Raw genomic sequence first — 22045 nt, 5'->3', positions numbered from 1 at the left:
TCCTGGTGCCCTTGGCGTGTTTGCAGGCACAGTTCGGGACCCAGGAACGCCTGGCTTGCGTCTGGGCGTGCAGCCTGCTCGAAGCAGGCTGGCGTGGATTTTCGCTCCCGGCAAGGCGGGCTTCTGGAAAGCTGAGCTTGTAATCTTGAATGCCCTCTGCCAAGCAGGCCCCTGCTGATAGCCTTTCTCTCCCAATACCTCCCCAACCTTTTTCACCCCTCGCGCCCATACCCTTTCCTGCTTTCCAGCCCTTCCCTGGAAACGGAGCCTCTGTCCACCCATCTGGATCCCGGTTGGTCCTTTCTTTCTAGCGCGGTCCCAGGGTTGAAGGACGCTCACCGCTCCCCTGTCTTTGCACATGACTTCCCAGTCGGGCAGACGAGGTGAGAGAGGGGGCTGGGTGTCGGGTGAGTTGAGTGCCCTGGCAGAATGGGAGCTCCTCCTCGCCCTGCCCATAGATAGGGCCTTGCCGTGGGCTGAGAGGGAGAGGAGGAAGGACCGAGTGCCGGCTCCTGCCCAAGTTGGCGGCAGAGCAGGGATCTGCTCTGGGGAGGCAGAAGCAGGGCTGCGTGTTCTTTTCGACCTGATGGCTGCCAGACAGAGCCAGGCAACCAGGAGAGCCGCTGGGCAGCCCCCTGGCTGCGCCTTCGGGCTCAGCGATGGGCTTGGGGAGGGGTTGCTGGCACCCCAAGGGGGTGCCCAGGACGTTGCCTTTGGACCCGTGGTGCCTGTGGTGCTTTGGCCCCGTTTGCCTCACCTGAGCGACGGGGGAAAGCGTTCTGCCGTGGCTTCGGGGGTTCAGAGCCTGCCCGGTCGGGTGGCCCCGGGGCTGGCGAGTTGGGCAGGCTGTCCGGGGTGGGAGCGCCCTTCGATGCTTCGGAGGCACAGCTCCGGACCCAGGCGAGGGGGTTGGCTTCCCAACGCTGGGCTTCTGGTTTGGAGGGCAGCGGGTCCCCTCGGTGGCTCTCGGGAGCTGGGCTGTGCTCGCCCCCGTGCCCTTGCTCTCTCCAGGGCTCCACAGCCGTGTCTTCCCTCCCGCCTGAGCCTCGCCCTCCTCTGCGCGGGACGCAGGGTCCGAGGAGCCTCCCCCGGTGCGGCTGACCTGCGTTCCGTCTGGGTGGTCGCTGCGTTTGGGCTGGGTCCCCGGGCTGAGGGGTGCTGGTGGATTCCGCGCCTGCTGTCTCGACCCCAAGAGCAGGCTCTTGGCCTTCAGGGAGTTGGAGGGTGCCGTGGAGACAGTCCTGCCAACCCCTGTCGTGCATCTCCTCGGTGCACGCAGGTGGAGAGGAGGAAGGACCTCTCTCCCCGACCGCTGCTGCCTCGGGCCAGCGCAGACCCCGGGGTGCGGCTGGGAGAGGCAGGCCAAGGGCCAGGCGCGTTGCAGTTGGAGCCTGTGTCCGCCAGACGGCGCCAGAGCACGAGCAGAGCCCCCTGCGCACGCAGCTGCCCGGGGCGTCCTCTGGCTCAGGCACCGGCTCGGAGATGGGTGGGGGGACGCCCAAGGAGGTTCCCAGGCCCTTGCCCTCGAGGCATGGTCCCTCGGACCCCATGGCCCGATGCGCCTCGACTCAGAGGGGAGGCGGGGTTCTGCCATCCCAAGCGGCATTCCGTTGGATGGGGTCGGGTGGCCCGAAGATGGGAGGGGGTGGCAGGCTGGCTGCGTTCTGAGGGCGTGTCCTTGGCTCGGTGGGCAGCCGACCTCTCGAGCCAGCAGCAGCAGGCTTGCCCCTGGGACGTGCAGGTGTGGAGACTCAGCCCGGCGTGGTGCTTGGCTTCTGGAAGGGGGGCTTCTGGGGGTGAATGTGGTACGTCGGCGTGGTGGTGTTTTGGGGGGCGGACCTAGCCTGACCCTGTGGTCTTTCTCTCCAGAGGTCTCCTCGCCCTCGTCCTTCCCTCTCCACCTGCCCCGTTTCCCTCTCTGCGGGACACGACTTCAGGGGGTGGGGGAGGAAGAAAGAAAAACCAAACCCTGCTTTACCCGAGGGAAGGGGAGGCTCCGCGAAGGGGTTGCCCGTAGTCTCCCGCTGAGTCCCAGGGGGGCCGGGCTGCCCTCACGACCTCACGAATGGGGTGGCTGCTGTCCGGGGGTGTGTGGGGTGAGGTTCCTGGCCGACAACGAGAGGGTCCCTGCCCCGCCCGTCGTGGATGTCCTGCTGCTGCGAGGGGGAGGAGGAAGACCCTCCTGCTGGCAAGGGCCCCGGGCCAGGGCCGAGCAGGCATCCCCGGTGGGAAGCAGAGGAAGGGCCGAGACGTGCTGTTCGAGCGCGTGTCCACCAGGCGGCGCCAGAGCCCCCGCAGAGCCCCTCTGCCCCTCGCCCCCGGGCCACCTCTCTGGGTTCAGGTCATGGTGGCAGATGGTCTGGGCGAAGGCCAAGGAGGTTCCCAGGGACTCGCCTTTGGGTCCGTGGTGCCTCGGAGCCTGTGGGCCCGGGTGGCTCAGCCTCAGCTCTGAGATGGGGCAGGGTTCCGGCATCCCATCTGGGGTTCGATGCCTCGTGGTCCGGTGGGTGAGCCGAGGACTGGAGCGCCCGAGGGGCCGCCTGGGGCCTGAGTGCCCTTGGCTTGCTTGGAGGCCCAACCCGGGACGCAGGCGGGCTCTGCGTCTGGCGTCTGGCGTCTGGGGGGGGGGGAGGCCTCTGGTGGGGGAGGCCACGTGTCTTCGTCGAGAGGGGTGGGAGCTGGTGGGGCCGCCCGAGCCCGTGGCCGTGCTCTTCCTCCTGCCCTCAGAGCGCCGCATCCTCCTCCTGCCCTCGCCCCCCGAGCCGCTTCCTCCTCCGTGGGACCCCCGCGCCCAGGAGACTCCATCCAGGCCACGTGGGCAAGGCCTGGGAGGTCCTTCCTTCCAAGCTGGGGCCCAGGCTGAAGGGCGCTGATGGATTGCGAGGCGGCTCACTGGCTCCCTGGCCTTCGCCAGCAGGGTCTCTGGGTTCTTGGAGCTGGAGGGTGTTCGGGAGGGGTGAGTGCCCTGGACGACGTGGAGAGAGTCCAGTGTCGCGCGTGGCGTGCCCTTCGGGGCGCCAAGGCGGAGAGGAGGAAGGCAATCCTCCAGACCCCAGCCCGGGGCCGGGGCCGGCGCAGACCTGGATTCCGATGTCAGAGGCAGGGAAGGGGCTGGGAGCTGCAGTGAGAGCCTCTGTCCGCCAGACGGCGCCAGCGCGCCCGCCGAGCCCCTCTGCAGCTCCCTGGCCCCGTCTCCAGCCTCCCAAGACCAAGACGATGGCAGAGGCATCCACCGACCCGCGGGGAGGTGGCCGGAGCCCTCTGCGTGGGTACACGGAGCCTCTGAGCCCGCGGGGCCCTTTGCCCCACGGCAGGGAGGGGACGTCGTCGTTCCGCCACCCCAGGTGGAAGGCTCTTCCTGCCTGGTCGAGCGAGGTGCCCCGTGCTTGGAGTTGGACCGCTGACGGAGGGCGGAGGGTTCTTGGCTTGGTTGCAGAGCCCCCTCCGGCCCAGAGACGGCTGGATTGCCTCTTGGGCGCGCTGCTTTCTCAAACCGGCCTGGCAGGGGGAGGCTTCTGGAAGGCAGGGCTTCTGCGGGGTGGGGGGCGGAGGGGGGGGTAGGGCGTGCGTCCAAGCGGTGTGATCTGGGGCGGGGGGCGGGGGCAGGCTGTGTTCCTTGCGGGGCTCTTTCTCTTCGGAGCCTCCTCCTTCCCCCCTTCTTCCCTCAGGCCCTGAGCCTAGGGACACCCTGTGCGGGCCCCGTTTGAGAAGGAACTTCGGAAAACCCGGAGGTGGGGGGGGGGGTGCTGGGGTGGTGGAATAAGGGCTGCAGGGTCCGGTGATGGCAAGCAGGTGCTGATGGTCTGGGGATCAAGGCAGCGGAGTCAAAGCCAAAGCCAAAGCCGGCTTTGGGGGCTGAAAGCAGGGTGTGGCTTGAGATCAGGCAGTGGCGGGGTGGTGCTGGCGGCCGCAAGTGCCCTGAACAGCTCTGAGGTGGTCGTAGCCCCGGCCTGGAGGGCGTGTCCGTGGGAGAGGATGAACCACTTCCTGATGCTGGCCCGTGCCCCAGGCTGGCGCAGCTGGGGGAAGCGAGAGGAAGGGCAGAGCGTGGCTCTTGGAGGGCATGTGGGCCAGCGGGCGCCAGAGCCCCCGCAGAGCTCCTCTGCAGCTGCCTAGCTGCCCCTTCAGCTCCAAGGTAAGGGGGAGCGATGGGTCGGGGGCGCCCTACGAGGCTGCCCAGGGTTTGGGCTTGGGGACAGGGCCCCTGTGGCCCCGTTGGCGATGTGCCCTCCCCTCCCAGAGAGGACCTAGTTCTGCCATCCCCTCGATGGTGCCCGCAGCAGCACAGCCAGGGGCCCAATAGGCAGGCGGTTTGGCCGGCGGTCTGGGTCCTGGTGCCCTTGGCGTGTTTGCAGGCACAGTTCGGGACCCAGGAACGCCTGGCTTGCGTCTGGGCGTGCAGCCTGCTCGAAGCAGGCTGGCGTGGATTTTCGCTCCCGGCAAGGCGGGCTTCTGGAAAGCTGAGCTTGTAATCTTGAATGCCCTCTGCCAAGCAGGCCCCTGCTGATAGCCTTTCTCTCCCAATACCTCCCCAACCTTTTTCACCCCTCGCGCCCATACCCTTTCCTGCTTTCCAGCCCTTCCCTGGAAACGGAGCCTCTGTCCACCCATCTGGATCCCGGTTGGTCCTTTCTTTCTAGCGCGGTCCCAGGGTTGAAGGACGCTCACCGCTCCCCTGTCTTTGCACATGACTTCCCAGTCGGGCAGACGAGGTGAGAGAGGGGGCTGGGTGTCGGGTGAGTTGAGTGCCCTGGCAGAATGGGAGCTCCTCCTCGCCCTGCCCATAGATAGGGCCTTGCCGTGGGCTGAGAGGGAGAGGAGGAAGGACCGAGTGCCGGCTCCTGCCCAAGTTGGCGGCAGAGCAGGGATCTGCTCTGGGGAGGCAGAAGCAGGGCTGCGTGTTCTTTTCGACCTGATGGCTGCCAGACAGAGCCAGGCAACCAGGAGAGCCGCTGGGCAGCCCCCTGGCTGCGCCTTCGGGCTCAGCGATGGGCTTGGGGAGGGGTTGCTGGCACCCCAAGGGGGTGCCCAGGACGTTGCCTTTGGACCCGTGGTGCCTGTGGTGCTTTGGCCCCGTTTGCCTCACCTGAGCGACGGGGGAAAGCGTTCTGCCGTGGCTTCGGGGGTTCAGAGCCTGCCCGGTCGGGTGGCCCCGGGGCTGGCGAGTTGGGCAGGCTGTCCGGGGTGGGAGCGCCCTTCGATGCTTCGGAGGCACAGCTCCGGACCCAGGCGAGGGGGTTGGCTTCCCAACGCTGGGCTTCTGGTTTGGAGGGCAGCGGGTCCCCTCGGTGGCTCTCGGGAGCTGGGCTGTGCTCGCCCCCGTGCCCTTGCTCTCTCCAGGGCTCCACAGCCGTGTCTTCCCTCCCGCCTGAGCCTCGCCCTCCTCTGCGCGGGACGCAGGGTCCGAGGAGCCTCCCCCGGTGCGGCTGACCTGCGTTCCGTCTGGGTGGTCGCTGCGTTTGGGCTGGGTCCCCGGGCTGAGGGGTGCTGGTGGATTCCGCGCCTGCTGTCTCGACCCCAAGAGCAGGCTCTTGGCCTTCAGGGAGTTGGAGGGTGCCGTGGAGACAGTCCTGCCAACCCCTGTCGTGCATCTCCTCGGTGCACGCAGGTGGAGAGGAGGAAGGACCTCTCTCCCCGACCGCTGCTGCCTCGGGCCAGCGCAGACCCCGGGGTGCGGCTGGGAGAGGCAGGCCAAGGGCCAGGCGCGTTGCAGTTGGAGCCTGTGTCCGCCAGACGGCGCCAGAGCACGAGCAGAGCCCCCTGCGCACGCAGCTGCCCGGGGCGTCCTCTGGCTCAGGCACCGGCTCGGAGATGGGTGGGGGGACGCCCAAGGAGGTTCCCAGGCCCTTGCCCTCGAGGCATGGTCCCTCGGACCCCATGGCCCGATGCGCCTCGACTCAGAGGGGAGGCGGGGTTCTGCCATCCCAAGCGGCATTCCGTTGGATGGGGTCGGGTGGCCCGAAGATGGGAGGGGGTGGCAGGCTGGCTGCGTTCTGAGGGCGTGTCCTTGGCTCGGTGGGCAGCCGACCTCTCGAGCCAGCAGCAGCAGGCTTGCCCCTGGGACGTGCAGGTGTGGAGACTCAGCCCGGCGTGGTGCTTGGCTTCTGGAAGGGGGGCTTCTGGGGGTGAATGTGGTACGTCGGCGTGGTGGTGTTTTGGGGGGCGGACCTAGCCTGACCCTGTGGTCTTTCTCTCCAGAGGTCTCCTCGCCCTCGTCCTTCCCTCTCCACCTGCCCCGTTTCCCTCTCTGCGGGACACGACTTCAGGGGGTGGGGGAGGAAGAAAGAAAAACCAAACCCTGCTTTACCCGAGGGAAGGGGAGGCTCCGCGAAGGGGTTGCCCGTAGTCTCCCGCTGAGTCCCAGGGGGGCCGGGCTGCCCTCACGACCTCACGAATGGGGTGGCTGCTGTCCGGGGGTGTGTGGGGTGAGGTTCCTGGCCGACAACGAGAGGGTCCCTGCCCCGCCCGTCGTGGATGTCCTGCTGCTGCGAGGGGGAGGAGGAAGACCCTCCTGCTGGCAAGGGCCCCGGGCCAGGGCCGAGCAGGCATCCCCGGTGGGAAGCAGAGGAAGGGCCGAGACGTGCTGTTCGAGCGCGTGTCCACCAGGCGGCGCCAGAGCCCCCGCAGAGCCCCTCTGCCCCTCGCCCCCGGGCCACCTCTCTGGGTTCAGGTCATGGTGGCAGTTGGTCTGGGCGAAGGCCAAGGAGGTTCCCAGGGACTCGCCTTTGGGTCCGTGGTGCCTCGGAGCCTGTGGGCCCGGGTGGCTCAGCCTCAGCTCTGAGATGGGGCAGGGTTCCGGCATCCCATCTGGGGTTCGATGCCTCGTGGTCCGGTGGGTGAGCCGAGGACTGGAGCGCCCGAGGGGCCGCCTGGGGCCTGAGTGCCCTTGGCTTGCTTGGAGGCCCAACCCGGGACGCAGGCGGGCTCTGCGTCTGGCGTCTGGCGTCTGGGGGGGGGGGGGAGGCCTCTGGTGGGGGAGGCCACGTGTCTTCGTCGAGAGGGGTGGGAGCTGGTGGGGCCGCCCGAGCCCGTGGCCGTGCTCTTCCTCTCGGGAGAGCGCCGCATCCTCCTCCTGCCCTCGCCCCCCGAGCCGCTTCCTCCTCCGTGGGACCCCCGCGCCCAGGAGACTCCCTCCATCCAGGCCACGTGGGCAAGGCCTGGGAGGTCCTTCCTTCCAAGCTGGGGCCCAGGCTGAAGGGCGCTGATGGATTGCGAGGCGGCTCACTGGCTCCCTGGCCTTCGCCAGCAGGGTCTCTGGGTTCTTGGAGCTGGAGGGTGTTCGGGAGGGGTGAGTGCCCTGGACGACGTGGAGAGAGTCCAGTGTCGCGCGTGGCGTGCCCTTCGGGGCGCCAAGGCGGAGAGGAGGAAGGCAATCCTCCAGACCCCAGCCTGGGGCCGGGGCCGGCGCAGACCTGGATTCCGATGTCAGAGGCAGGGAAGGGGCTGGGAGCTGCAGTGAGAGCCTCTGTCCGCCAGACGGCGCCAGCGCGCCCGCCGAGCCCCTCTGCAGCTCCCTGGCCCCGTCTCCAGCCTCCCAAGACCAAGACGATGGCAGAGGCATCCACCGACCCGCGGGGAGGTGGCCGGAGCCCTCTGCGTGGGTACACGGAGCCTCTGAGCCCGCGGGGCCCTTTGCCCCACGGCAGGGAGGGGACGTCGTTCCGCCACCCCAGGTGGAAGGCTCTTCCTGCCTGGTCGAGCGAGGTGCCCCGTGCTTGGAGTTGGACCGCTGACGGAGGGCGGAGGGTTCTTGGCTTGGTTGCAGAGCCCCCTCTGGCCCAGAGACGGCTGGATTGCCTCTTGGGCGCGCTGCTTTCTCAAACCGGCCTGGCAGGGGGAGGCTTCTGGAAGGCAGGGCTTCTGCGGGGTGGGGGGCGGAGGGGGGGGTAGGGCGTGCGTCCAAGCGGTGTGATCTGGGGCGGGGGGCGGGGGCAGGCTGTGCTCCTTGCGGGGCTCTTTCTCTTCGGAGCCTCCTCCTTCCCCCCTTCTTCCCTCAGGCCCTGAGCCTAGGGACACCCTGTGCGGGCCCCGTTTGAGAAGGAACTTCGGAAAACCCGGAGGTGGGGGGGAGGTGCCGGGGGGGGTGGTGGAATAAGGGCTGCAAGGTCCGGTGATGGCAAGCAGGTGCTGATGGTCTGGGGATCAAGGCAGCGGAGTCAAAGCCAAAGCCAAAGCCGGCTTTGGGGGCTGAAAGCAGGGTGTGGCTTGAGATCAGGCAGTGGCGGGGTGGTGCTGGCGGCCGCAAGTGCCCTGAACAGCTCTGAGGTGGTCGTAGCCCCGGCCTGGAGGGCGTGTCCGTGGGAGAGGATGAACCACTTCCTGATGCTGGCCCGTGCCCCAGGCTGGCGCAGCTGGGGGAAGCGAGAGGAAGGGCAGAGCGTGGCTCTTGGAGGGCATGTGGGCCAGCGGGCGCCAGAGCCCCCGCAGAGCTCCTCTGCAGCTGCCTAGCTGCCCCTTCAGCTCCAAGGTAAGGGGGAGCGATGGGTCGGGGGCGCCCTACGAGGCTGCCCAGGGTTTGGGCTTGGGGACAGGGCCCCTGTGGCCCCGTTGGCGATGTGCCCTCCCCTCCCAGAGAGGACCTAGTTCTGCCATCCCCTCGATGGTGCCCGCAGCAGCACAGCCAGGGGCCCAATAGGCAGGCGGTTTGGCCGGCGGTCTGGGTCCTGGTGCCCTTGGCGTGTTTGCAGGCACAGTTCGGGACCCAGGAACGCCTGGCTTGCGTCTGGGCGTGCAGCCTGCTCGAAGCAGGCTGGCGTGGATTTTCGCTCCCGGCAAGGCGGGCTTCTGGAAAGCTGAGCTTGTAATCTTGAATGCCCTCTGCCAAGCAGGCCCCTGCTGATAGCCTTTCTCTCCCAATACCTCCCCAACCTTTTTCACCCCTCGCGCCCATACCCTTTCCTGCTTTCCAGCCCTTCCCTGGAAACGGAGCCTCTGTCCACCCATCTGGATCCCGGTTGGTCCTTTCTTTCTAGCGCGGTCCCAGGGTTGAAGGACGCTCACCGCTCCCCTGTCTTTGCACATGACTTCCCAGTCGGGCAGACGAGGTGAGAGAGGGGGCTGGGTGTCGGGTGAGTTGAGTGCCCTGGCAGAATGGGAGCTCCTCCTCGCCCTGCCCATAGATAGGGCCTTGCCGTGGGCTGAGAGGGAGAGGAGGAAGGACCGAGTGCCGGCTCCTGCCCAAGTTGGCGGCAGAGCAGGGATCTGCTCTGGGGAGGCAGAAGCAGGGCTGCGTGTTCTTTTCGACCTGATGGCTGCCAGACAGAGCCAGGCAACCAGGAGAGCCGCTGGGCAGCCCCCTGGCTGCGCCTTCGGGCTCAGCGATGGGCTTGGGGAGGGGTTGCTGGCACCCCAAGGGGGTGCCCAGGACGTTGCCTTTGGACCCGTGGTGCCTGTGGTGCTTTGGCCCCGTTTGCCTCACCTGAGCGACGGGGGAAAGCGTTCTGCCGTGGCTTCGGGGGTTCAGAGCCTGCCCGGTCGGGTGGCCCCGGGGCTGGCGAGTTGGGCAGGCTGTCCGGGGTGGGAGCGCCCTTCGATGCTTCGGAGGCACAGCTCCGGACCCAGGCGAGGGGGTTGGCTTCCCAACGCTGGGCTTCTGGTTTGGAGGGCAGCGGGTCCCCTCGGTGGCTCTCGGGAGCTGGGCTGTGCTCGCCCCCGTGCCCTTGCTCTCTCCAGGGCTCCACAGCCGTGTCTTCCCTCCCGCCTGAGCCTCGCCCTCCTCTGCGCGGGACGCAGGGTCCGAGGAGCCTCCCCCGGTGCGGCTGACCTGCGTTCCGTCTGGGTGGTCGCTGCGTTTGGGCTGGGTCCCCGGGCTGAGGGGTGCTGGTGGATTCCGCGCCTGCTGTCTCGACCCCAAGAGCAGGCTCTTGGCCTTCAGGGAGTTGGAGGGTGCCGTGGAGACAGTCCTGCCAACCCCTGTCGTGCATCTCCTCGGTGCACGCAGGTGGAGAGGAGGAAGGACCTCTCTCCCCGACCGCTGCTGCCTCGGGCCAGCGCAGACCCCGGGGTGCGGCTGGGAGAGGCAGGCCAAGGGCCAGGCGCGTTGCAGTTGGAGCCTGTGTCCGCCAGACGGCGCCAGAGCACGAGCAGAGCCCCCTGCGCACGCAGCTGCCCGGGGCGTCCTCTGGCTCAGGCACCGGCTCGGAGATGGGTGGGGGGACGCCCAAGGAGGTTCCCAGGCCCTTGCCCTCGAGGCATGGTCCCTCGGACCCCATGGCCCGATGCGCCTCGACTCAGAGGGGAGGCGGGGTTCTGCCATCCCAAGCGGCATTCCGTTGGATGGGGTCGGGTGGCCCGAAGATGGGAGGGGGTGGCAGGCTGGCTGCGTTCTGAGGGCGTGTCCTTGGCTCGGTGGGCAGCCGACCTCTCGAGCCAGCAGCAGCAGGCTTGCCCCTGGGACGTGCAGGTGTGGAGACTCAGCCTTTCGTGGTGCTTGGCTTCTGGAAGGGGGGCTTCTGGGGGTGAATGTGGTACGTCGGCGTGGTGGTGTTTTGGGGGGCGGACCTAGCCTGACCCTGTGGTCTTTCTCTCCAGAGGTCTCCTCGCCCTCGTCCTTCCCTCTCCACCTGCCCCGTTTCCCTCTCTGCGGGACACGACTTCAGGGGGTGGGGGAGGAAGAAAGAAAAACCAAACCCTGCTTTACCCGAGGGAAGGGGAGGCTCCGCGAAGGGGTTGCCCGTAGTCTCCCGCTGAGTCCCAGGGGGGCCGGGCTGCCCTCACGACCTCACGAATGGGGTGGCTGCTGTCCGGGGGTGTGTGGGGTGAGGTTCCTGGCCGACAACGAGAGGGTCCCTGCCCCGCCCGTCGTGGATGTCCTGCTGCTGCGAGGGGGAGGAGGAAGACCCTCCTGCTGGCAAGGGCCCCGGGCCAGGGCAGAGCAGGCACCCCTGGTGGGAAGCAGAGGAAGGGCCGAGACGTGCTGTTCGAGCGCGTGTCCACCAGGCGGCGCCAGAGCCCCCGCAGAGCCCCTCTGCCCCTCGCCCCCGGGCCACCTCTCTGGGTTCAGGTCATGGTGGCAGATGGTCTGGGCGAAGGCCAAGGAGGTTCCCAGGGACTCGCCTTTGGGTCCGTGGTGCCTCGGAGCCTGTGGGCCCGGGTGGCTCAGCCTCAGCTCTGAGATGGGGCAGGGTTCCGGCATCCCATCTGGGGTTCGATGCCTCGTGGTCCGGTGGGTGAGCCGAGGACTGGAGCGCCCGAGGGGCCGCCTGGGGCCTGAGTGCCCTTGGCTTGCTTGGAGGCCCAACCCGGGACGCAGGCGGGCTCTGCGTCTGGCGTCTGGCGTCTGGGGGGGGGGGGGAGGCCTCTGGTGGGGGAGGCCACGTGTCTTCGTCGAGAGGGGTGGGAGCTGGTGGGGCCGCCCGAGCCCGTGGCCGTGCTCTTCCTCTCGGGAGAGCGCCGCATCCTCCTCCTGCCCTCGCCCCCCGAGCCGCTTCCTCCTCCGTGGGACCCCCGCGCCCAGGAGACTCCCTCCATCCAGGCCACGTGGGCAAGGCCTGGGAGGTCCTTCCTTCCAAGCTGGGGCCCAGGCTGAAGGGCGCTGATGGATTGCGAGGCGGCTCACTGGCTCCCTGGCCTTCGCCAGCAGGGTCTCTGGGTTCTTGGAGCTGGAGGGTGTTCGGGAGGGGTGAGTGCCCTGGACGACGTGGAGAGAGTCCAGTGTCGCGCGTGGCGTGCCCTTCGGGGCGCCAAGGCGGAGAGGAGGAAGGCAATCCTCCAGACCCCAGCCTGGGGCCGGGGCCGGCGCAGACCTGGATTCCGATGTCAGAGGCAGGGAAGGGGCTGGGAGCTGCAGTGAGAGCCTCTGTCCGCCAGACGGCGCCAGCGCGCCCGCCGAGCCCCTCTGCAGCTCCCTGGCCCCGTCTCCAGCCTCCCAAGACCAAGACGATGGCAGAGGCATCCACCGACCCGCGGGGAGGTGGCCGGAGCCCTCTGCGTGGGTACACGGAGCCTCTGAGCCCGCGGGGCCCTTTGCCCCACGGCAGGGAGGGGACGTCGTTCCGCCACCCCAGGTGGAAGGCTCTTCCTGCCTGGTCGAGCGAGGTGCCCCGTGCTTGGAGTTGGACCGCTGACGGAGGGCGGAGGGTTCTTGGCTTGGTTGCAGAGCCCCCTCTGGCCCAGAGACGGCTGGATTGCCTCTTGGGCGCGCTGCTTTCTCAAACCGGCCTGGCAGGGGGAGGCTTCTGGAAGGCAGGGCTTCTGCGGGGTGGGGGGCGGAGGGGGGGGTAGGGCGTGCGTCCAAGCGGTGTGATCTGGGGCGGGGGGCGGGGGCAGGCTGTGCTCCTTGCGGGGCTCTTTCTCTTCGGAGCCTCCTCCTTCCCCCCTTCTTCCCTCAGGCCCTGAGCCTAGGGACACCCTGTGCGGGCCCCGTTTGAGAAGGAACTTCGGAAAACCCGGAGGTGGGGGGGAGGTGCCGGGGGGGGTGGTGGAATAAGGGCTGCAAGGTCCGGTGATGGCAAGCAGGTGCTGATGGTCTGGGGATCAAGGCAGCGGAGTCAAAGCCAAAGCCAAAGCCGGCTTTGGGGGCTGAAAGCAGGGTGTGGCTTGAGATCAGGCAGTGGCGGGGTGGTGCTGGCGGCCGCAAGTGCCCTGAACAGCTCTGAGGTGGTCGTAGCCCCGGCCTGGAGGGCGTGTCCGTGGGAGAGGATGAACCACTTCCTGATGCTGGCCCGTGCCCCAGGCTGGCGCAGCTGGGGGAAGCGAGAGGAAGGGCAGAGCGTGGCTCTTGGAGGGCATGTGGGCCAGCGGGCGCCAGAGCCCCCGCAGAGCTCCTCTGCAGCTGCCTAGCTGCCCCTTCAGCTCCAAGGTAAGGGGGAGCGATGGGTCGGGGGCGCCCTACGAGGCTGCCCAGGGTTTGGGCTTGGGGACAGGGCCCCTGTGGCCCCGTTGGCGATGTGCCCTCCCCTCCCAGAGAGGACCTAGTTCTGCCATCCCCTCGATGGTGCCCGCAGCAGCACAGCCAGGGGCCCAATAGGCAGGCGGTTTGGCCGGCGGTCTGGGTCCTGGTGCCCTTGGCGTGTTTGCAGGCACAGTTCGGGACCCAGGAACGCCTGGCTTGCGTCTGGGCGTGCAGCCTGCTCGAAGCAGGCTGGCGTGGATTTTCGCTCCCGGCAAGGCGGGCTTCTGGAAAGCTGAGCTTGTAATCTTGAATGCCCTCTGCCAAGCAGGCCCCTGCTGATAGCCTTTCTCTCCCAATACCTCCCCAACCTTTTTCACCCCTCGCGCCCATACCCTTTCCTGCTTTCCAGCCCTTCCCTGGAAACGGAGCCTCTGTCCACCCATCTGGATCCCGGTTGGTCCTTTCTTTCTAGCGCGGTCCCAGGGTTGAAGGACGCTCACCGCTCCCCTGTCTTTGCACATGACTTCCCAGTCGGGCAGACGAGGTGAGAGAGGGGGCTGGGTGTCGGGTGAGTTGAGTGCCCTGGCAGAATGGGAGCTCCTCCTCGCCCTGCCCATAGATAGGGCCTTGCCGTGGGCTGAGAGGGAGAGGAGGAAGGACCGAGTGCCGGCTCCTGCCCAAGTTGGCGGCAGAGCAGGGATCTGCTCTGGGGAGGCAGAAGCAGGGCTGCGTGTTCTTTTCGACCTGATGGCTGCCAGACAGAGCCAGGCAACCAGGAGAGCCGCTGGGCAGCCCCCTGGCTGCGCCTTCGGGCTCAGCGATGGGCTTGGGGAGGGGTTGCTGGCACCCCAAGGGGGTGCCCAGGACGTTGCCTTTGGACCCGTGGTGCCTGTGGTGCTTTGGCCCCGTTTGCCTCACCTGAGCGACGGGGGAAAGCGTTCTGCCGTGGCTTCGGGGGTTCAGAGCCTGCCCGGTCGGGTGGCCCCGGGGCTGGCGAGTTGGGCAGGCTGTCCGGGGTGGGAGCGCCCTTCGATGCTTCGGAGGCACAGCTCCGGACCCAGGCGAGGGGGTTGGCTTCCCAACGCTGGGCTTCTGGTTTGGAGGGCAGCGGGTCCCCTCGGTGGCTCTCGGGAGCTGGGCTGTGCTCGCCCCCGTGCCCTTGCTCTCTCCAGGGCTCCACAGCCGTGTCTTCCCTCCCGCCTGAGCCTCGCCCTCCTCTGCGCGGGACGCAGGGTCCGAGGAGCCTCCCCCGGTGCGGCTGACCTGCGTTCCGTCTGGGTGGTCGCTGCGTTTGGGCTGGGTCCCCGGGCTGAGGGGTGCTGGTGGATTCCGCGCCTGCTGTCTCGACCCCAAGAGCAGGCTCTTGGCCTTCAGGGAGTTGGAGGGTGCCGTGGAGACAGTCCTGCCAACCCCTGTCGTGCATCTCCTCGGTGCACGCAGGTGGAGAGGAGGAAGGACCTCTCTCCCCGACCGCTGCTGCCTCGGGCCAGCGCAGACCCCGGGGTGCGGCTGGGAGAGGCAGGCCAAGGGCCAGGCGCGTTGCAGTTGGAGCCTGTGTCCGCCAGACGGCGCCAGAGCACGAGCAGAGCCCCCTGCGCACGCAGCTGCCCGGGGCGTCCTCTGGCTCAGGCACCGGCTCGGAGATGGGTGGGGGGACGCCCAAGGAGGTTCCCAGGCCCTTGCCCTCGAGGCATGGTCCCTCGGACCCCATGGCCCGATGCGCCTCGACTCAGAGGGGAGGCGGGGTTCTGCCATCCCAAGCGGCATTCCGTTGGATGGGGTCGGGTGGCCCGAAGATGGGAGGGGGTGGCAGGCTGGCTGCGTTCTGAGGGCGTGTCCTTGGCTCGGTGGGCAGCCGACCTCTCGAGCCAGCAGCAGCAGGCTTGCCCCTGGGACGTGCAGGTGTGGAGACTCAGCCCGGCGTGGTGCTTGGCTTCTGGAAGGGGGGCTTCTGGGGGTGAATGTGGTACGTCGGCGTGGTGGTGTTTTGGGGGGCGGACCTAGCCTGACCCTGTGGTCTTTCTCTCCAGAGGTCTCCTCGCCCTCGTCCTTCCCTCTCCACCTGCCCCGTTTCCCTCTCTGCGGGACACGACTTCAGGGGGTGGGGGAGGAAGAAAGAAAAACCAAACCCTGCTTTACCCGAGGGAAGGGGAGGCTCCGCGAAGGGGTTGCCCGTAGTCTCCCGCTGAGTCCCAGGGGGGCCGGGCTGCCCTCACGACCTCACGAATGGGGTGGCTGCTGTCCGGGGGTGTGTGGGGTGAGGTTCCTGGCCGACAACGAGAGGGTCCCTGCCCCGCCCGTCGTGGATGTCCTGCTGCTGCGAGGGGGAGGAGGAAGACCCTCCTGCTGGCAAGGGCCCCGGGCCAGGGCCGAGCAGGCATCCCCGGTGGGAAGCAGAGGAAGGGCCGAGACGTGCTGTTCGAGCGCGTGTCCACCAGGCGGCGCCAGAGCCCCCGCAGAGCCCCTCTGCCCCTCGCCCCCGGGCCACCTCTCTGGGTTCAGGTCATGGTGGCAGATGGTCTGGGCGAAGGCCAAGGAGGTTCCCAGGGACTCGCCTTTGGGTCCGTGGTGCCTCGGAGCCTGTGGGCCCGGGTGGCTCAGCCTCAGCTCTGAGATGGGGCAGGGTTCCGGCATCCCATCTGGGGTTCGATGCCTCGTGGTCCGGTGGGTGAGCCGAGGACTGGAGCGCCCGAGGGGCCGCCTGGGGCCTGAGTGCCCTTGGCTTGCTTGGAGGCCCAACCCGGGACGCAGGCGGGCTCTGCGTCTGGCGTCTGGCGTCTGGGGGGGGGGGAGGCCTCTGGTGGGGGAGGCCACGTGTCTTCGTCGAGAGGGGTGGGAGCTGGTGGGGCCGCCCGAGCCCGTGGCCGTGCTCTTCCTCCTGCCCTCAGAGCGCCGCATCCTCCTCCTGCCCTCGCCCCCCGAGCCGCTTCCTCCTCCGTGGGACCCCCGCGCCCAGGAGACTCCATCCAGGCCACGTGGGCAAGGCCTGGGAGGTCCTTCCTTCCAAGCTGGGGCCCAGGCTGAAGGGCGCTGATGGATTGCGAGGCGGCTCACTGGCTCCCTGGCCTTCGCCAGCAGGGTCTCTGGGTTCTTGGAGCTGGAGGGTGTTCGGGAGGGGTGAGTGCCCTGGACGACGTGGAGAGAGTCCAGTGTCGCGCGTGGCGTGCCCTTCGGGGCGCCAAGGCGGAGAGGAGGAAGGCAATCCTCCAGACCCCAGCCCGGGGCCGGGGCCGGCGCAGACCTGGATTCCGATGTCAGAGGCAGGGAAGGGGCTGGGAGCTGCAGTGAGAGCCTCTGTCCGCCAGACGGCGCCAGCGCGCCCGCCGAGCCCCTCTGCAGCTCCCTGGCCCCGTCTCCAGCCTCCCAAGACCAAGACGATGGCAGAGGCATCCACCGACCCGCGGGGAGGTGGCCGGAGCCCTCTGCGTGGGTACACGGAGCCTCTGAGCCCGCGGGGCCCTTTGCCCCACGGCATATAGGGGACGTCGTCGTTCCGCCACCCCAGGTGGAAGGCTCTTCCTGCCTGGTCGAGCGAGGTGCCCCGTGCTTGGAGTTGGACCGCTGACGGAGGGCGGAGGGTTCTTGGCTTGGTTGCAGAGCCCCCTCCGGCCCAGAGACGGCTGGATTGCCTCTTGGGCGCGCTGCTTTCTCAAACCGGCCTGGCAGGGGGAGGCTTCTGGAAGGCAGGGCTTCTGCGGGGTGGGGGGCGGAGGGGGGGGTAGGGCGTGCGTCCAAGCGGTGTGATCTGGGGCGGGGGGCGGGGGCAGGCTGTGTTCCTTGCGGGGCTCTTTCTCTTCGGAGCCTCCTCCTTCCCCCCTTCTTCCCTCAGGCCCTGAGCCTAGGGACACCCTGTGCGGGCCCCGTTTGAGAAGGAACTTCGGAAAACCCGGAGGTGGGGGGGAGGTGCCGGGGGGGGTGGTGGAATAAGGGCTGCAAGGTCCGGTGATGGCAAGCAGGTGCTGATGGTCTGGGGATCAAGGCAGCGGAGTCAAAGCCAAAGCCAAAGCCGGCTTTGGGGGCTGAAAGCAGGGTGTGGCTTGAGATCAGGCAGTGGCGGGGTGGTGCTGGCGGCCGCAAGTGCCCTGAACAGCTCTGAGGTGGTCGTAGCCCCGGCCTGGAGGGCGTGTCCGTGGGAGAGGATGAACCACTTCCTGATGCTGGCCCGTGCCCCAGGCTGGCGCAGCTGGGGGAAGCGAGAGGAAGGGCAGAGCGTGGCTCTTGGAGGGCATGTGGGCCAGCGGGCGCCAGAGCCCCCGCAGAGCTCCTCTGCAGCTGCCTAGCTGCCCCTTCAGCTCCAAGGTAAGGGGGAGCGATGGGTCGGGGGCGCCCTACGAGGCTGCCCAGGGTTTGGGCTTGGGGACAGGGCCCCTGTGGCCCCGTTGGCGATGTGCCCTCCCCTCCCAGAGAGGACCTAGTTCTGCCATCCCCTCGATGGTGCCCGCAGCAGCACAGCCAGGGGCCCAATAGGCAGGCGGTTTGGCCGGCGGTCTGGGTCCTGGTGCCCTTGGCGTGTTTGCAGGCACAGTTCGGGACCCAGGAACGCCTGGCTTGCGTCTGGGCGTGCAGCCTGCTCGAAGCAGGCTGGCGTGGATTTTCGCTCCCGGCAAGGCGGGCTTCTGGAAAGCTGAGCTTGTAATCTTGAATGCCCTCTGCCAAGCAGGCCCCTGCTGATAGCCTTTCTCTCCCAATACCTCCCCAACCTTTTTCACCCCTCGCGCCCATACCCTTTCCTGCTTTCCAGCCCTTCCCTGGAAACGGAGCCTCTGTCCACCCATCTGGATCCCGGTTGGTCCTTTCTTTCTAGCGCGGTCCCAGGGTTGAAGGACGCTCACCGCTCCCCTGTCTTTGCACATGACTTCCCAGTCGGGCAGACGAGGTGAGAGAGGGGGCTGGGTGTCGGGTGAGTTGAGTGCCCTGGCAGAATGGGAGCTCCTCCTCGCCCTGCCCATAGATAGGGCCTTGCCGTGGGCTGAGAGGGAGAGGAGGAAGGACCGAGTGCCGGCTCCTGCCCAAGTTGGCGGCAGAGCAGGGATCTGCTCTGGGGAGGCAGAAGCAGGGCTGCGTGTTCTTTTCGACCTGATGGCTGCCAGACAGAGCCAGGCAACCAGGAGAGCCGCTGGGCAGCCCCCTGGCTGCGCCTTCGGGCTCAGCGATGGGCTTGGGGAGGGGTTGCTGGCACCCCAAGGGGGTGCCCAGGACGTTGCCTTTGGACCCGTGGTGCCTGTGGTGCTTTGGCCCCGTTTGCCTCACCTGAGCGACGGGGGAAAGCGTTCTGCCGTGGCTTCGGGGGTTCAGAGCCTGCCCGGTCGGGTGGCCCCGGGGCTGGCGAGTTGGGCAGGCTGTCCGGGGTGGGAGCGCCCTTCGATGCTTCGGAGGCACAGCTCCGGACCCAGGCGAGGGGGTTGGCTTCCCAACGCTGGGCTTCTGGTTTGGAGGGCAGCGGGTCCCCTCGGTGGCTCTCGGGAGCTGGGCTGTGCTCGCCCCCGTGCCCTTGCTCTCTCCAGGGCTCCACAGCCGTGTCTTCCCTCCCGCCTGAGCCTCGCCCTCCTCTGCGCGGGACGCAGGGTCCGAGGAGCCTCCCCCGGTGCGGCTGACCTGCGTTCCGTCTGGGTGGTCGCTGCGTTTGGGCTGGGTCCCCGGGCTGAGGGGTGCTGGTGGATTCCGCGCCTGCTGTCTCGACCCCAAGAGCAGGCTCTTGGCCTTCAGGGAGTTGGAGGGTGCCGTGGAGACAGTCCTGCCAACCCCTGTCGTGCATCTCCTCGGTGCACGCAGGTGGAGAGGAGGAAGGACCTCTCTCCCCGACCGCTGCTGCCTCGGGCCAGCGCAGACCCCGGGGTGCAGCTGGGAGAGGCAGGCCAAGGGCCAGGCGCGTTGCAGTTGGAGCCTGTGTCCGCCAGACGGCGCCAGAGCACGAGCAGAGCCCCCTGCGCACGCAGCTGCCCGGGGCGTCCTCTGGCTCAGGCACCGGCTCGGAGATGGGTGGGGGGACGCCCAAGGAGGTTCCCAGGCCCTTGCCCTCGAGGCATGGTCCCTCGGACCCCATGGCCCGATGCGCCTCGACTCAGAGGGGAGGCGGGGTTCTGCCATCCCAAGCGGCATTCCGTTGGATGGGGTCGGGTGGCCCGAAGATGGGAGGGGGTGGCAGGCTGGCTGCGTTCTGAGGGCGTGTCCTTGGCTCGGTGGGCAGCCGACCTCTCGAGCCAGCAGCAGCAGGCTTGCCCCTGGGACGTGCAGGTGTGGAGACTCAGCCCGGCGTGGTGCTTGGCTTCTGGAAGGGGGGCTTCTGGGGGTGAATGTGGTACGTCGGCGTGGTGGTGTTTTGGGGGGCGGACCTAGCCTGACCCTGTGGTCTTTCTCTCCAGAGGTCTCCTCGCCCTCGTCCTTCCCTCTCCACCTGCCCCGTTTCCCTCTCTGCGGGACACGACTTCAGGGGGTGGGGGAGGAAGAAAGAAAAACCAAACCCTGCTTTACCCGAGGGAAGGGGAGGCTCCGCGAAGGGGTTGCCCGTAGTCTCCCGCTGAGTCCCAGGGGGGCCGGGCTGCCCTCACGACCTCACGAATGGGGTGGCTGCTGTCCGGGGGTGTGTGGGGTGAGGTTCCTGGCCGACAACGAGAGGGTCCCTGCCCCGCCCGTCGTGGATGTCCTGCTGCTGCGAGGGGGAGGAGGAAGACCCTCCTGCTGGCAAGGGCCCCGGGCCAGGGCCGAGCAGGCATCCCCGGTGGGAAGCAGAGGAAGGGCCGAGACGTGCTGTTCGAGCGCGTGTCCACCAGGCGGCGCCAGAGCCCCCGCAGAGCCCCTCTGCCCCTCGCCCCCGGGCCACCTCTCTGGGTTCAGGTCATGGTGGCAGATGGTCTGGGCGAAGGCCAAGGAGGTTCCCAGGGACTCGCCTTTGGGTCCGTGGTGCCTCGGAGCCTGTGGGCCCGGGTGGCTCAGCCTCAGCTCTGAGATGGGGCAGGGTTCCGGCATCCCATCTGGGGTTCGATGCCTCGTGGTCCGGTGGGTGAGCCGAGGACTGGAGCGCCCGAGGGGCCGCCTGGGGCCTGAGTGCCCTTGGCTTGCTTGGAGGCCCAACCCGGGACGCAGGCGGGCTCTGCGTCTGGCGTCTGGCGTCTGGGGGGGGGGGAGGCCTCTGGTGGGGGAGGCCACGTGTCTTCGTCGAGAGGGGTGGGAGCTGGTGGGGCCGCCCGAGCCCGTGGCCGTGCTCTTCCTCCTGCCCTCAGAGCGCCGCATCCTCCTCCTGCCCTCGCCCCCCGAGCCGCTTCCTCCTCCGTGGGACCCCCGCGCCCAGGAGACTCCATCCAGGCCACGTGGGCAAGGCCTGGGAGGTCCTTCCTTCCAAGCTGGGGCCCAGGCTGAAGGGCGCTGATGGATTGCGAGGCGGCTCACTGGCTCCCTGGCCTTCGCCAGCAGGGTCTCTGGGTTCTTGGAGCTGGAGGGTGTTCGGGAGGGGTGAGTGCCCTGGACGACGTGGAGAGAGTCCAGTGTCGCGCGTGGCGTGCCCTTCGGGGCGCCAAGGCGGAGAGGAGGAAGGCAATCCTCCAGACCCCAGCCCGGGGCCGGGGCCGGCGCAGACCTGGATTCCGATGTCAGAGGCAGGGAAGGGGCTGGGAGCTGCAGTGAGAGCCTCTGTCCGCCAGACGGCGCCAGCGCGCCCGCCGAGCCCCTCTGCAGCTCCCTGGCCCCGTCTCCAGCCTCCCAAGACCAAGACGATGGCAGAGGCATCCACCGACCCGCGGGGAGGTGGCCGGAGCCCTCTGCGTGGGTACACGGAGCCTCTGAGCCCGCGGGGCCCTTTGCCCCACGGCAGGGAGGGGACGTCGTCGTTCCGCCACCCCAGGTGGAAGGCTCTTCCTGCCTGGTCGAGCGAGGTGCCCCGTGCTTGGAGTTGGACCGCTGACGGAGGGCGGAGGGTTCTTGGCTTGGTTGCAGAGCCCCCTCCGGCCCAGAGACGGCTGGATTGCCTCTTGGGCGCGCTGCTTTCTCAAACCGGCCTGGCAGGGGGAGGCTTCTGGAAGGCAGGGCTTCTGCGGGGTGGGGGGCGGAGGGGGGGGTAGGGCGTGCGTCCAAGCGGTGTGATCTGGGGCGGGGGGCGGGGGCAGGCTGTGTTCCTTGCGGGGCTCTTTCTCTTCGGAGCCTCCTCCTTCCCCCCTTCTTCCCTCAGGCCCTGAGCCTAGGGACACCCTGTGCGGGCCCCGTTTGAGAAGGAACTTCGGAAAACCCGGAGGTGGGGGGGAGGTGCCGGGGGGGGTGGTGGAATAAGGGCTGCAAGGTCCGGTGATGGCAAGCAGGTGCTGATGGTCTGGGGATCAAGGCAGCGGAGTCAAAGCCAAAGCCAAAGCCGGCTTTGGGGGCTGAAAGCAGGGTGTGGCTTGAGATCAGGCAGTGGCGGGGTGGTGCTGGCGGCCGCAAGTGCCCTGAACAGCTCTGAGGTGGTCGTAGCCCCGGCCTGGAGGGCGTGTCCGTGGGAGAGGATGAACCACTTCCTGATGCTGGCCCGTGCCCCAGGCTGGCGCAGCTGGGGGAAGCGAGAGGAAGGGCAGAGCGTGGCTCTTGGAGGGCATGTGGGCCAGCGGGCGCCAGAGCCCCCGCAGAGCTCCTCTGCAGCTGCCTAGCTGCCCCTTCAGCTCCAAGGTAAGGGGGAGCGATGGGTCGGGGGCGCCCTACGAGGCTGCCCAGGGTTTGGGCTTGGGGACAGGGCCCCTGTGGCCCCGTTGGCGATGTGCCCTCCCCTCCCAGAGAGGACCTAGTTCTGCCATCCCCTCGATGGTGCCCGCAGCAGCACAGCCAGGGGCCCAATAGGCAGGCGGTTTGGCCGGCGGTCTGGGTCCTGGTGCCCTTGGCGTGTTTGCAGGCACAGTTCGGGACCCAGGAACGCCTGGCTTGCGTCTGGGCGTGCAGCCTGCTCGAAGCAGGCTGGCGTGGATTTTCGCTCCCGGCAAGGCGGGCTTCTGGAAAGCTGAGCTTGTAATCTTGAATGCCCTCTGCCAAGCAGGCCCCTGCTGATAGCCTTTCTCTCCCAATACCTCCCCAACCTTTTTCACCCCTCGCGCCCATACCCTTTCCTGCTTTCCAGCCCTTCCCTGGAAACGGAGCCTCTGTCCACCCATCTGGATCCCGGTTGGTCCTTTCTTTCTAGCGCGGTCCCAGGGTTGAAGGACGCTCACCGCTCCCCTGTCTTTGCACATGACTTCCCAGTCGGGCAGACGAGGTGAG

The sequence above is a fragment of the Sus scrofa genome, chromosome 3 (assembly GCF_054392235.1).
Source record: "Sus scrofa isolate SSC_HxYL_T2T_F1_AM1 chromosome 3, Sscrofa_HxYL_maternal_Yorkshire_Landrace_v2.0, whole genome shotgun sequence".
NCBI classification, from domain to species: Eukaryota; Metazoa; Chordata; class Mammalia; order Artiodactyla; family Suidae; genus Sus; species Sus scrofa.
Note: the sequence above shows the minus strand (reverse complement) of the source record.